General features: G+C 39.8%; 1 pseudogene; it reads right to left on the reverse strand.

Moving 5' to 3' along the window:
- Positions 1 to 9,182: 9,182 nt before the first annotated feature.
- On the reverse strand, positions 9,183 to 9,567 carry LOC101554753 (DNA-directed RNA polymerases I, II, and III subunit RPABC2-like; annotated as a pseudogene).
- Positions 9,568 to 12,237: the final 2,670 nt, after the last annotated feature.

A 12,237-nucleotide genomic window follows, 5' to 3' on the forward strand; every position in this document is an offset into this window, starting at 1 on the left:
GGCCATTGTGTTGAGTCTCTAGTCTACATTCGGCACGCATCACCCTTCCCCCGCACGACCTCTGACCACATTTTACTTGGTGTTCCCTTCTCTGAGTTGCCCAGAATGAGAGACCAGCCTCCAAGCCATGGAGTCAACCTCCTGGTTTGATCCCTGATACTACATATGGTCTTCCAGTTCCTATCAGGATTGGCCCCTGAGCAGAGTCAGGACTAAGCTCTGAGTACTCTTAGGTGTGGCACCCAAATTTTAAAACAAAACAAAAATTTGATATAAGTAAAACTTAAAGTGTAGGTAATATTTTCACTTTAATAATCACTTAAATGCATATGTCTTATGTCATTGTTGTTTTTCAGATCAGTATAGTAATTCGCCAAAGTTAGAAGCATAAGATAAAGATTTATAAAGCACATTTTCTTTTTCTTGTGTTTTAAGTCTTTATTTTATTTTAAATGGAATCACCTTGCATTACAAAGCTGTTCATGATTAGTTTTCAGTCATAAAGTATTCAAACAACCATATTTCCACCAGTGTACATTGCATAACACCCATGTCCCCAGTTTCTCTCCCACCACTCCCCAACTCCTCCCCTTCCCAGCCTGCCTGCCTATATGGCAATCACCTCTCTTCTCTCTCTCTCTCTCTCTCTCACTATTTCAATCTCTCTCTCCCTTCCCCTTTCTTTCTCTCTCTTCTTTTGGGCATTACAGTTTGTAATACAGATACTGAAAGGTTATTATGTAAAGCGTATTTTCAAATATAGGCATATACCAAAGGAGGAACAACTGCTGAAAATTGGCAGAAGGATGTATTATTTGACATTAAAGTGATTCTGCACCTGGGGGGTGGATGGTCTTATCACATAGTACAATGTCAATGTATTTGTCAGTTTTAATTAAGATGTTCCAGATATTCCGAGGAGAAAGTTCCTTTGGGTAACTTTCTGACTGTGCAATATCATTCTGAATAAAGTTTAAGAATGGAGTAAGATCATCATCAATCATTTTAAACAATGTGAACAAAATCATCATTAAACATTTATAAAAATATGTCGTAGACAGCCACAGTAATATTAGGGTTATCATCTCTACCCCCAATTCATATTTTTAATCACCCCCATTTCATATTTTTAATCACTGTGAGATAGTTACAAAGCTTTCATGTTTGAGTTTCAGTCATACAATGATCAAACACCCGTTCCTCCACCAGTGTACATTTTCCACCATCAATGTCCCCAGTGTCCATTCCCCACCCCATGCCACCCCTCCCACTGCCTCTATGGCAGACAGATTCCCTCTTACTCTCTCTCTACTTTTGGGCAATATAGTTTGCAATAAAGATACTGAGAGGCTATGACTTTTGGTCCTTTATCTACTTTCAGCACACATCTCCCTCCAACCATCATTGATCCTTTCTCTATCCCAGCTGCTTTCCCCCCCAGTTCATAAGGCAGCCTTCCAAACGTGGAACAATCTTCCTGGACCTTGAATCTACTGTCCTTGAGTGTTAGTCTCATATTATTACATTTTATATTCCACAAATGAGTGCATTAATTCTATGTCTGTTCCTATCTGACTCATTTCACTTAACATGATACTCTCCATGACCATCAATTTATAAGCAAATTTCATGACTTCATCATTCCTAGCAGTTGTACAGTATTCCATTGTGTAGATGTATCAGTTTCTTTAAACAGTCATCTGTTCTTGGGCACTCGGTTTGTTTCAAGATTCTGGCTATTGTGAACAGTGCAGCAATGAACATACAGGTGCAAATGTCATTTCTGCTGTGTTTTTTGCACCCCCAGGTTACATTACCAGAAGTGGTATTGCTGAATCATATAGAAGCTCAATTTCTTAGTTTTTTAGGGAATGACAATATTGTTTTCGAGAAAGGATGGACCAGTTGGCCTTTCCACCAACAATGAAAGAGAGTCCCTTTCTCCCCAAATCCATGCTAGCTCTGGTTGTTCTTGTATTTTTTGATGTGTGCCAGTCTCCCTGATGTGAGATGATATCTCATTGTTGTTTTCTTTTGTTGTTTCCCTGATGATTGGTGATGTAGAGCATTTTTAATGGGATTTTTGGCCATTTGTATTTATTTTTTGATTTTTATTTTTTGATTTTGATTTACTGTTCATTTTCTGATAGGGTTGGATGTTTTGTTTTTGTGGAGTTCAACCAGTGCCTTGTAAATTCTTGATATCAACCCCGTATCAGATGGGTATTAGGTGAATATACTTTCCCATTCTGTAGACTGTCTTTGTATTCTGGTCATGGTATCTTTGGAGGGCAGAAGCTTCTCAGTTTAAGGTAGTCCCATTAGTTTATCTCTGTTTCCACTTGCTTGGTCAGCGGTGTGTCGCCTTTAAAGATACCTTTATCTTCAATGTCGTGGAGGGGTTTGCCAACCTTGTCTTCAATGTACCTGATGGATTCTGGTCTGATGTTGAGGTCTTTTATCCATTTTGATCTGACTTTGTGCATGGTCTTAGGTAGAGGTCTGAGCACATTTTTTTGCACGTAGCTGTCCAGTTTTGCCAGCACCATTTGTTAAAGAGGCTTTCCTTGCTCCACTTCACCTTTCTTGCTCCCTTATCAAAGATTAGATGATCATGTATTTGAGGGTATGGGTCAGGATGTTTAATCCTGTTCCATTGGTCTGCAGCTGTGCCTTTGTTCCAGTAGCATGCGGTTTTAATTATTACCGCTTTGTAGTAGAGTTTGAGGTTGGGGAAGGTGATGCCTCCCATCTTCTTTTTCCCAAGCATTGCTTTAGATATTGGTGGGGGCTTATTGTTCCATATGAATTTCAGGAGTGTTGGCTCCATTTCTTTGAAGAATGTCATGGTTATCCTTATAAGGATCACACTGAATTTGTACAATGCTTTGGAGATTATTGCCATTTTGACAATGTTAATTTTCCCAATCCATGACCAGGGGATATATTTCCATTTCCTCGCATCTTCTTTTATTTCTTTTTTTTAAAATTTTATTTATTTATTTATTTATTTATTTATTTATTTATTTATTTATTTATTTATTTATATTTAGATAATCACCGTGAGGCTACAGTTACAGATTTACCCATTTTCATGCTTGTGTTTCCCTCACACAATGTTCGAGAACCCATCCCTCCACCAGTGTACATTCTTTACCACCAATGAACCCAGTATCCCTCCCACCCCCCAATCCTATCCCCCCCACCCCACCCCGCTTTGTGGCAGGGCATTCCCTTTTGTTCTCTGTCTTTTTTTGGATGTTGTGGTTTGCGATAGGGGTATTGAGTGACCATTGTGTTCAGTCTCTAGTCTACTTTCAGCACGCATCTCCCTTCCAGAGCGGGATATCCATCCACATTTTACTGGAGTTCCCTTCTCTATCTGAGCTGCCTTTTACCCCAGCATGTGAGGCCAGCTTTCAAGCCATGGAGCCAACCTCCTGGTACTTATTTCTACTATTTTTGGGTGTTAGTCTGAAGTAGCTTTTTGTAATTTTGTAAAGGTCCTTTACTTCCTTAATTAAGCTGATTCTGAGGCACTTGATTTCTGAGTCATAATTGTGAAGGGGATTGCTTTTTTTCATGTCACTTTCTTCTCTTATTATTTGCATATAAGAAAGTCATGGACTTTTGGCTATTGATTTTATAGACTGCACTTTACGATACAAGTCTATTATTTCTAGGAGTTTCTTGGTAGAGGTTTTAGGGTTCTCTAAATATAGTATCATATCATCTGTGAATAGTGAGAGCTTGGTTCCTTCCTTTACTACCTGAATGCCCTTAATATCTTTTTCTTGCCTAACTGTTACTGAAACTGCTTCCAGTACTATATTGAACAGAAGTGGTGAGAGTGGGCATTCTTGTCTCATCCCTGATATTAGAGGGAAGGCTCTTAGTTTTTCCTCATTGAGGATCACACTTGCCAAAGGCTTGTGATAGATGGCTTTTTCTATATTAAGGAAAGTTCCTTCTATACCCATTTTGGCGAGAGTTTTTATCATAAACTGTTGCTGGATCTTGTCAAATGCTTTCTCTCCATGTATTGGTATGATTATATGATTTTTATTTTTTCTTTTGTTGATATGATGGATTATGCTGATTGATCTCTGAATGTTAAACCATCCTTGCATCCCTGGGATGAATTCTACTAGGTCATGGTGTATGGTTTTTTTGATGAGTTGTTGGATTTTGTTTGCTAATATTTTGTTGAGGATCTTTGCATCTTTGTTCATCAGGAATATTGGCCTGTAGTTTTCATTTTTTTTCAGCGTCTTTGTTTGCTTTTGGTATTAGGGAAATATATACCTCATATAAACTGTTTGGGAGAGTTTCTCTTACTTCATTTTCCTGGAAAAACTTGAGAAGAACTGGAAATATGTCCCTTAAAATGTTTGGAAGAATTCACTAGTGAATCCATCTGAACCTAGGCTTTTGTTTTTCGGAAGATTTTTTGATTAGAGTTTCAGTTTCTTTAATATTAATAGCTCTATTCAGGTATTCCAGGTCTTTTTGGTTCGATTTTGGGGGATTATAGGAATCCAGGAATTTGTCTATTTCTCCTAGGTTCTCTTGTTTCGTGGCATACATACTTTCAGAGTAGTCTCTGATGATCTTTTGAATTTCTTTGATTTCTGTTGTGGTGCCCCCTTTTCATTTCTAATTTGGTTTATTAAGGTTCTCTCTCTCTTTCTTTGTGAGCCTTGCTAGTGGTTTATCAATATAGTTTATTTTATCAAAGAACCATCTCTTGGTTGCATTCATTTTTCGGATTGTTCTTTGGGTTCAAAGTCATTAATTTCTGCTGTCAGTTTTGTTATTTCTTTCCTTCTGCCTGGTTTGTGCTTCTTTTGTTGGTCCTTTTCTAAGATATTGAGCTGTTAAGTCACATTATCTATGTAGGCCCTTTCTTTCTTCCTGAGGAATGCTTGCAGGCTATAAATTTTCCCCTTAACATTGCTTTAGCTGCGTCCCATAGGATCTGGTAACTTGTGTCTTCATTCTCATTTGTTTTTAGGTATATTTTGATTTCTTCCTTGATTTCCTTCCTGACCAACTCGTTGTTCAAAAATGTTCCGTGTGCATTGGAAAAATGTGTGTTCTTTCTTTAGGGGATAAAGAGCCCTTTGTAGATTTATTAGCCCTCTCTCTTCTATCTCTTCCTTCAAAGCCAGTGTTTCCTTGTTGAGTTTTAATCTGGTTGATCTATCTAGAGGCGATAGTATAGTGTTGAAGTCTCAAACTATTATTGTTTTGCTAGCAATGTCCTTGTTAAAATATGTTAGCAGTTGTATTAAGTATTTAGCTGGTCCCTCATTAGGTGCATACATATTTAAGAGTGTGATTTCTTCCTGATGTACATATCCCTTAAGGAAATAAATGACCTTCACTTTCCCTTCTTATCTTTTTCAGCCTGAAATCTATATTCTTGTTTACTAGTATAGCCACCCTGGCTTTTTTTGAGGGAGTTGTTTGCTTGCAGAATTGTTTTCTATCTTTTGACTTTGAGTCTGTGTTTGCTCCGACTGTTCAGATGTGTTTCTTGTAGGCAGCAGAAAGTTGTGTTTAGTTTTCAAATCCATTTTGCCACTCTGTGTCTTTTATCTGGTGTATTTAGACCATTGACATTGAGAGAGATTATTGTCATGGGGTTTTGTGCCATCTTTCTGTAGGGGTTTGTCATGCTTATAGGGTTTTTCCTTGTCTTATAGTAGCCCCTTTCATCCTTTTTTTTTTAAGAGAACCATTTTTTATAGTCCAGGAGTCTCTTTATTTTTGAACAAACACTTCTCATGCCATGAATTCACAGGGTATGGGCTCCAGCAGCTCAGATTCCTTTCCATTTGTTCTTACAAAGTGGGATTCTCTGCGTGGGCAGGCTGGCGCTTCAGTTGAACCCAAGTCCCTTTTTCTTTAGATTCATTTTTTTTTATAATTTTCCTTCACTCACTTCAGGAAGCTGTCTCAACTTTTAGAGTGCTTAATATGCTTAATGCAAACATTAATTCTCTTGGCAAGAATCTTGCTCTTGACTTGTTTGTTAACGATAATGCCAAGAGCATGCTGGGTAACATTGTAGACTCTTCCAGTTTTGCCATGATAACATTTGTGGGGCATTCCTTTTTGGACTCTGCCCATTCCCTTTATGTCTATGATATCACCTTTCTTGTATATATGCATGTATGTGGCCAAAGGAACAACTCGATATTTTCTGAAAGGTCTAGAGAACATATAGTGAGTGCCCCTCTGCTTTCCCTTTGTGTTGGCCATTTTGACGATTTACTGGGCTCTGGCTTTTCTGGCCAAATGCCCCTTTCATCCTTCTTTTAAGTTTGGTTTTAAATCTCTGAAGTTCCTGAGCTGTTATGTATCTACGAAATAGTGTATGGTTCCTTCGAGTTTGAGTGAGAATTTAGCTGGATAATGTATTCTTGCTGAAGCGTTCATTTCAGTAAGTTTTTTCACTATATCCCACCATTGTCTTTGGGCTTGGAGAGTTTCCTCTGATAGGTCTGCAGTAAATCTAAGGGGTGTTCCTTTGTATGTGATTTCCTTCTTTGATCTTGCTGCTTGCAGTTTTGTGTCTCTATCCCTGGCATCCATCATTCTGACTATGATATGTCTTGGAGTCTTTTTACTAGAGTCTCTTTTAGTTGGTACTCTTTGGGGTCCTTGCATCTGGATGCCTGCGTTCTCCAGCTCTGGGAACATTACAGCAATGATATTTTTAACTGTGGCTTTTTCATCGGGGTTATCTCCCTGTCCTCCTGCTACTCTGATGATTTTAATGTTGTTCCTCTTGAAATCACACCCTAGGTCTCTGATTCACTTAAGAGCTATTTTGAGGTCTTTTCCCATTGCTTGTTGTTGCCTGTAAGCTTCCTGCACTCATCTTCAAGCTCACTGATTCTGTCTTCGGCTGTATTTACTCTACTATTGAGGGCACCCACTGAGTTTTTAATTTCATCTACAGAATCCTTTATTTGTGACACTTCTTTTTGTAGCTTTTTTATTTCTGCTTTCATTTCTTCCTGAATTTTCTTGGCTGTCCATGCCATTGTTTCTTTTATGTCCTCCTTTAATTTACTGGATGTCTGTTGAAATGTTTCTTCGAGTTCATTGAACATCTTCAACATTTCATCTCTGATTTCTTTATCGTAGAGTTCGTATTTGTGAGTAATGCTTATTGCGGCGTCTGGACCCTTTTCATCATCTCCTCATGGTGGGTATTTTCACTGTTTCTTCATGTTTTTGTAGTATTATGGTGGTGGAACCTTCCAGTTTACTATCAGTATTCCCCTCTTTTTGCGAGAAAGGATTCTGGATGAGCTCGGTCGATATTGGTCACCTTTTCCCCTTATATAGATTCACATAACTCTCAGGTCTACTCAGTGGCTTAGGTGAGGTCTCTAGTGAAGCTTTGGAGGATGTGTATTTTATATTGCATTTGTAGCACTTTTTGACGCCCGTATTATGGTGCAATTTGAGTACACTACTGGACAATTGGCCAGTACTGGTCTTTGAGATGGCTGGGATATTCTCCACAGAATTAGGTCATAGAAATGAAGATGTAGATCCAGAGTGTCAGGAAAGGTGAAACTAACTGCAGCCCCAAAGAAGCCATGCCCACTTCTGTGGAGGCCTCTCCCCCTACATTGATGAAGGTGGGGTGCCAGGTGAGGGGCCACAAACCTCGGAGAGGGAGAAAACCGGAAGCAGTGATGGAGGATGGTGCAGGGGCAGATGGTATGTTGCTTGGGCAATATGGTTGGCTCAGCATCTATCCGAGGGGGCAACTGGGGCGCAGGCACGAGAGAGACTGTTTCCCGGTTCAGATTACTGACCTGGGAGAGGGAGAAAACCAGAAGCAGTGATGGAGGATGGCTCGGAGGCAGACAGGATGTTGCTTGGGGAATTTGGGTGGCTCAGGGTGAGGGCGATGTACCAGAGTTTCTTTAACCAGTCATCTGTTCCCGTGTACTCTGGTCTTTTCCAGATTCGTCCTACTGTAAATAGTTCTGTAATGAACATACAAGTGCAGATGCCATATCTACTTTAAAATTATTTAAATATAACACATATACTTATCATAGATTTAATATATATGTATATATTAAATGTTCAATCTCCTTTTCTGGATATATTTTTCTTTCCCACCTATATAACTATTTATTATTATCTGCTATTAGTGCACTATAGTTGAGTTTTAGGCATACAGCATTCCAGCACTAGACACATCACCGGTATCACATTTCTTAAACATGTGACTTCAGATTCTGCCTCCACCCTAAACCCTAAGCCTACCTCCTTGATAGGCACATTTTTATGCTTAGATGTCTGGATTAAATGCTTATGGTTTGTATATATTGCTATAACAATCCTGTTCACCATAAGTGTGCTGTAGTACACACACATGTCTTTTAAATGATTGTTTTTGAGTTCTTGAGAAAGATTTCCAGAAATGGAATTGCTGGATAATATCAAAACTGAGTTTTAAAAAGAGAAACTTCCATACTGTTCTTCATAGAGGTTGAACCAGTCATTCTCAGCAGCATTGGGTGAGAATTCACTTTTTAAAACAAAACATATCTTCACTTATACAGATTGTTCTAGGTATTTTTGATATGTGTCATTCTCACTTGTGTGATATAATATCTTATTGTCATCTTATTTTGGATTTCTTTAATAAGTGATAAACTTTTTTTCAAGTGCCTGTTAGCCACGTGTCTTCCTCAGAAAAGGGCCTGATCATTTCCTTTCCCCACTTTTTCATAAGGTTTTTGGATTTTGTTGTTGTTGATTGTTGTGAACAATTTATATTTTTCAACCCCTTATCTGATAATTTGAGTGCAAATATTTTCTACAATTCAATCAGGTGTATTTTAATTTTAAGCCATATTATTTTGCCATGAAACTTTTTAATTTGATGTATTAACATATTTTTAAAATTCTTTTGCCTTTCCCAATGGCATCATATCATTGAAGACAACTTTGAGGTCCAAGTCTTTGAGAATTCTGTTTATAATTTCCTCAGTGTACTTTAGAGAATACAACCTGATCTCCAGGTCTTTGTTTAATTTTGAATTGACTTTTCTGTAAGGTGTGAGATATGGATCCAGCTTTAATTTTTTTTGGCAGTGGATGAGACAGTTTATTCTGGACATGGGGGCGGGGAGGGGAGGGGCTCAGTTGGTGATGATGAGCTTGTCCACACACCAGTCCTCGTAGCTCCCATCTGGCAGGTATCCATGGATGTGATGGGGATCTTGCGGGCCTTGCGCTCCTTCATGGCGATGAGCAGGGGGGTTAGTCTCTCCCTCCAGCTCTACCATCACGGGGGGCGCACATTGCGATCTGCAAGGCGCGGGTGCCCAGCACACTGGCACGCTCTTACTTGGTCATGTAGGGCGTGGTGATATGTTTCTGGTTGGCCTGCAGGTGCTCTCCCAAGGGGAGGATCTCCACGTTTTCCTGGCCGTTCTCCTCAACGTTCTCCAAGTCATCTGCCCCCTCATCCTCTTCCACGTCATCAAAGTCGTTGCCATCAAAGTTCTCCTTGTTGTCGGACATGACGTGGCACCCTGGTCGCCCTCGCCGCCGGCTCCCGGCCGAGCACCGTGAACCTCTCGCCCCGACCCCATGTGCCACCGCCCTTTTTCCCAGCTTTAATTTTATTACATGTGATTATCTAGTTTCCTCAGCACCATTTGTTGAAGGGACTATTTATACTCTATTTTGTATTCTCACCTGTTTTGTCAAAATTAGCTGACGGTAAATACGAAACTTTCTTCTTTGATTCTGAACCATTGTTTTTTTTTATTTCAGAACTGTATTGTTTTGATCACTAGAAGTTTATAGCACAGTCTCAAGTTAGGTAATTAGATATTTTCTAGATTATTTTTCAGTATGGCTTTTACTATTTATAGTCTTTTATGATTCCATATACACTTCATAACTGTCTTTCTTAAGCCCTTGAAATCTGTAGTCTGAATTTGTGTGGGCATTGCAGTGCATCTACATTATAATTTTGATAAGATGGTCATTTTAACAATATAGATTTTTTTAATTTATGAGAATTGAATGATTTTTAAAAATTTATTAAGATTGGGTCAGAGCTCAGTGGGTAGGGTCTTGTAAGTAGATGACCTGGGGTCTATCCCTGGCATCCCAAATGGTCCCCTGAGCACCGCCAGGAGTAATTTCTGAGTGCAGAACTAGGAGTAACTCCTGAGCATTGTTGGGTATGATCAACAATTAAAAAGTTCGTAAGGTTTACTATCACTTTCCTTTTTTTTTCTTTTTTGGTCACACCCTGCAATGCACAGGGGTTACTCCTGGCTCTGCACTCAGGCATCACTCCTGGCGGTGCTCAGGGGACCACATGGGATGCTGGGAATCGAACCCAGGTTGGCCACGTGCAAGGCAAACGCCTTACCCACGTGTTATCACTCCAGACCCGGTTTTCTATAACTTTCCTAACTGGTTTAAAGTATTTTCTGGTATAGATATCTATGTCTTTTGTTATGTTGATTCCTAAAACCTTCATCTTTTTAGACACCATTTTGAATGGGACATACACTTTTATCTCTCTAATTTATTATTTGCATAAAATATTGTGACCAAATTTTGTGAATTGACTTTGCAGCCAACCACGGTTCTGTATCGGTTTATAGTTTTGGGAGCTTTTAAGTGGATTAGTTAAAGTCTCCTATGTATATTTTCATGTCGTGAAGATGATGGTAATTTTACTTCTTTTCCAGTTTGGTCTTCTTTGATTTATTTTTATTGATTTATTGTTGCAATAACTTCTACCACTATGTTGAATAAAAGTGGAGTCCATAGATATCCTTGCCTTGTACCTGATCTCAGAGGGAATGATTTTAGTTTTTCATCATTAAAAGTGATACTGGGAGCCTGCTCCTCGAACCCCGAGCATCCCAGCCATCCACCCCACCCTCCGACTGCTGCCCTAGTGGCTGGCACGCCGACCCCAAGTACTGCAGCCGTTCTCTCTCTTTCAGCACAGATGTGTGACATCCCTCGACACACCCTTCCCGCGTTCCAACCTGCTCCTCGGACCCCGAGCACCCTAGCCATGCCCCCCTTTGGACTGCCGCCCTATTGGCCGGCACACCGCCCCCAAGCACGGTAGCCATTCTTTCTTCCGGCACAGGTGTGTGCTATTGTGGGTAAAGGGACGTGGCCTAATTTCAGGGGGCGTGGTGTAGCAAAAGTGGGCGTGGCCTATTTTGGGGTCGGCTGCAGTTATTTTCCAGCACCAAGAAATCTGTTATTACATCTCAGCCTTTAGAACCTATGTGCAGAGTAACATCTTAACTATCCAAAGAACAGTAAGATAATAAGCCAGTAGTCTATCCTAATTTCATGCAAATACCAATGAATACAAGTACCCGTGCAAAGCCCAATGTAGAAGAGCATATTCTCCGATAGCATCATCTTAGTCCTCATCTAAGGGTTAGATGAACATCTGAGAGGAAGGACATGTTATAGAAGGGGAAAATAGAAAGGTAACTACCATTGACCAATACCATCCAGATTCCTGTTTCGCAACAAGAGGGAACAGGGATAGTGAATTTGAAGGTACCTCTTCCATAGTACCAGAACAACATGAAGAAACAGCGTAAAACCGCACCACAAGGAGAGGACAATGAAAGGAGTCCAGAAGCCTCCATAGGCATTTCCTACACACTTGAGCTCTCCGATAAAGAATTCAGAGTTGAACTGCTGAAGATGTTCAATGAACTCAACGTAAAGATGGAAAAGGTATCCATTAAATTAAAGGAGGACCTGACATAAACAGTAAAACAGACAGCCTAGAAATTACGGGAAGAAATGAGAGCAGAAATAAAAAAGCTACAAAAAGAAATGTCATGAATGAAGGATTCGTAGATGAAATAATAAACTCAGTGCATGCCCTCAACAATAGAATGACTACAGCGGAAGACAGAATCAGTGAGCTTGAAGATGAACTGCAGGCAGCCTACAAGCAACAACAAACAATGGGAAGAGACCTCAAAATAGCTTCAGGACGAATCAGAGTCCTAGGGGATGATCTCAAGAGGAACAACATTAAAATTATTGGAGTACCAGGAGGACAGGGAACCAAGCCCAATGAAAAAGCCACAGTCAAAGAAATCATTGCTGAAAAGTTTCCAGAGCTGGAGAATGCATGGATTCAGATTCAAGGAGCCCGAATGGTGCCAGCTAACAGGAAAACTC

Source organism: Sorex araneus, chromosome X (genome assembly GCF_027595985.1).
Source record: "Sorex araneus isolate mSorAra2 chromosome X, mSorAra2.pri, whole genome shotgun sequence".
Lineage (NCBI taxonomy): Eukaryota > Metazoa > Chordata > Mammalia > Eulipotyphla > Soricidae > Sorex > Sorex araneus.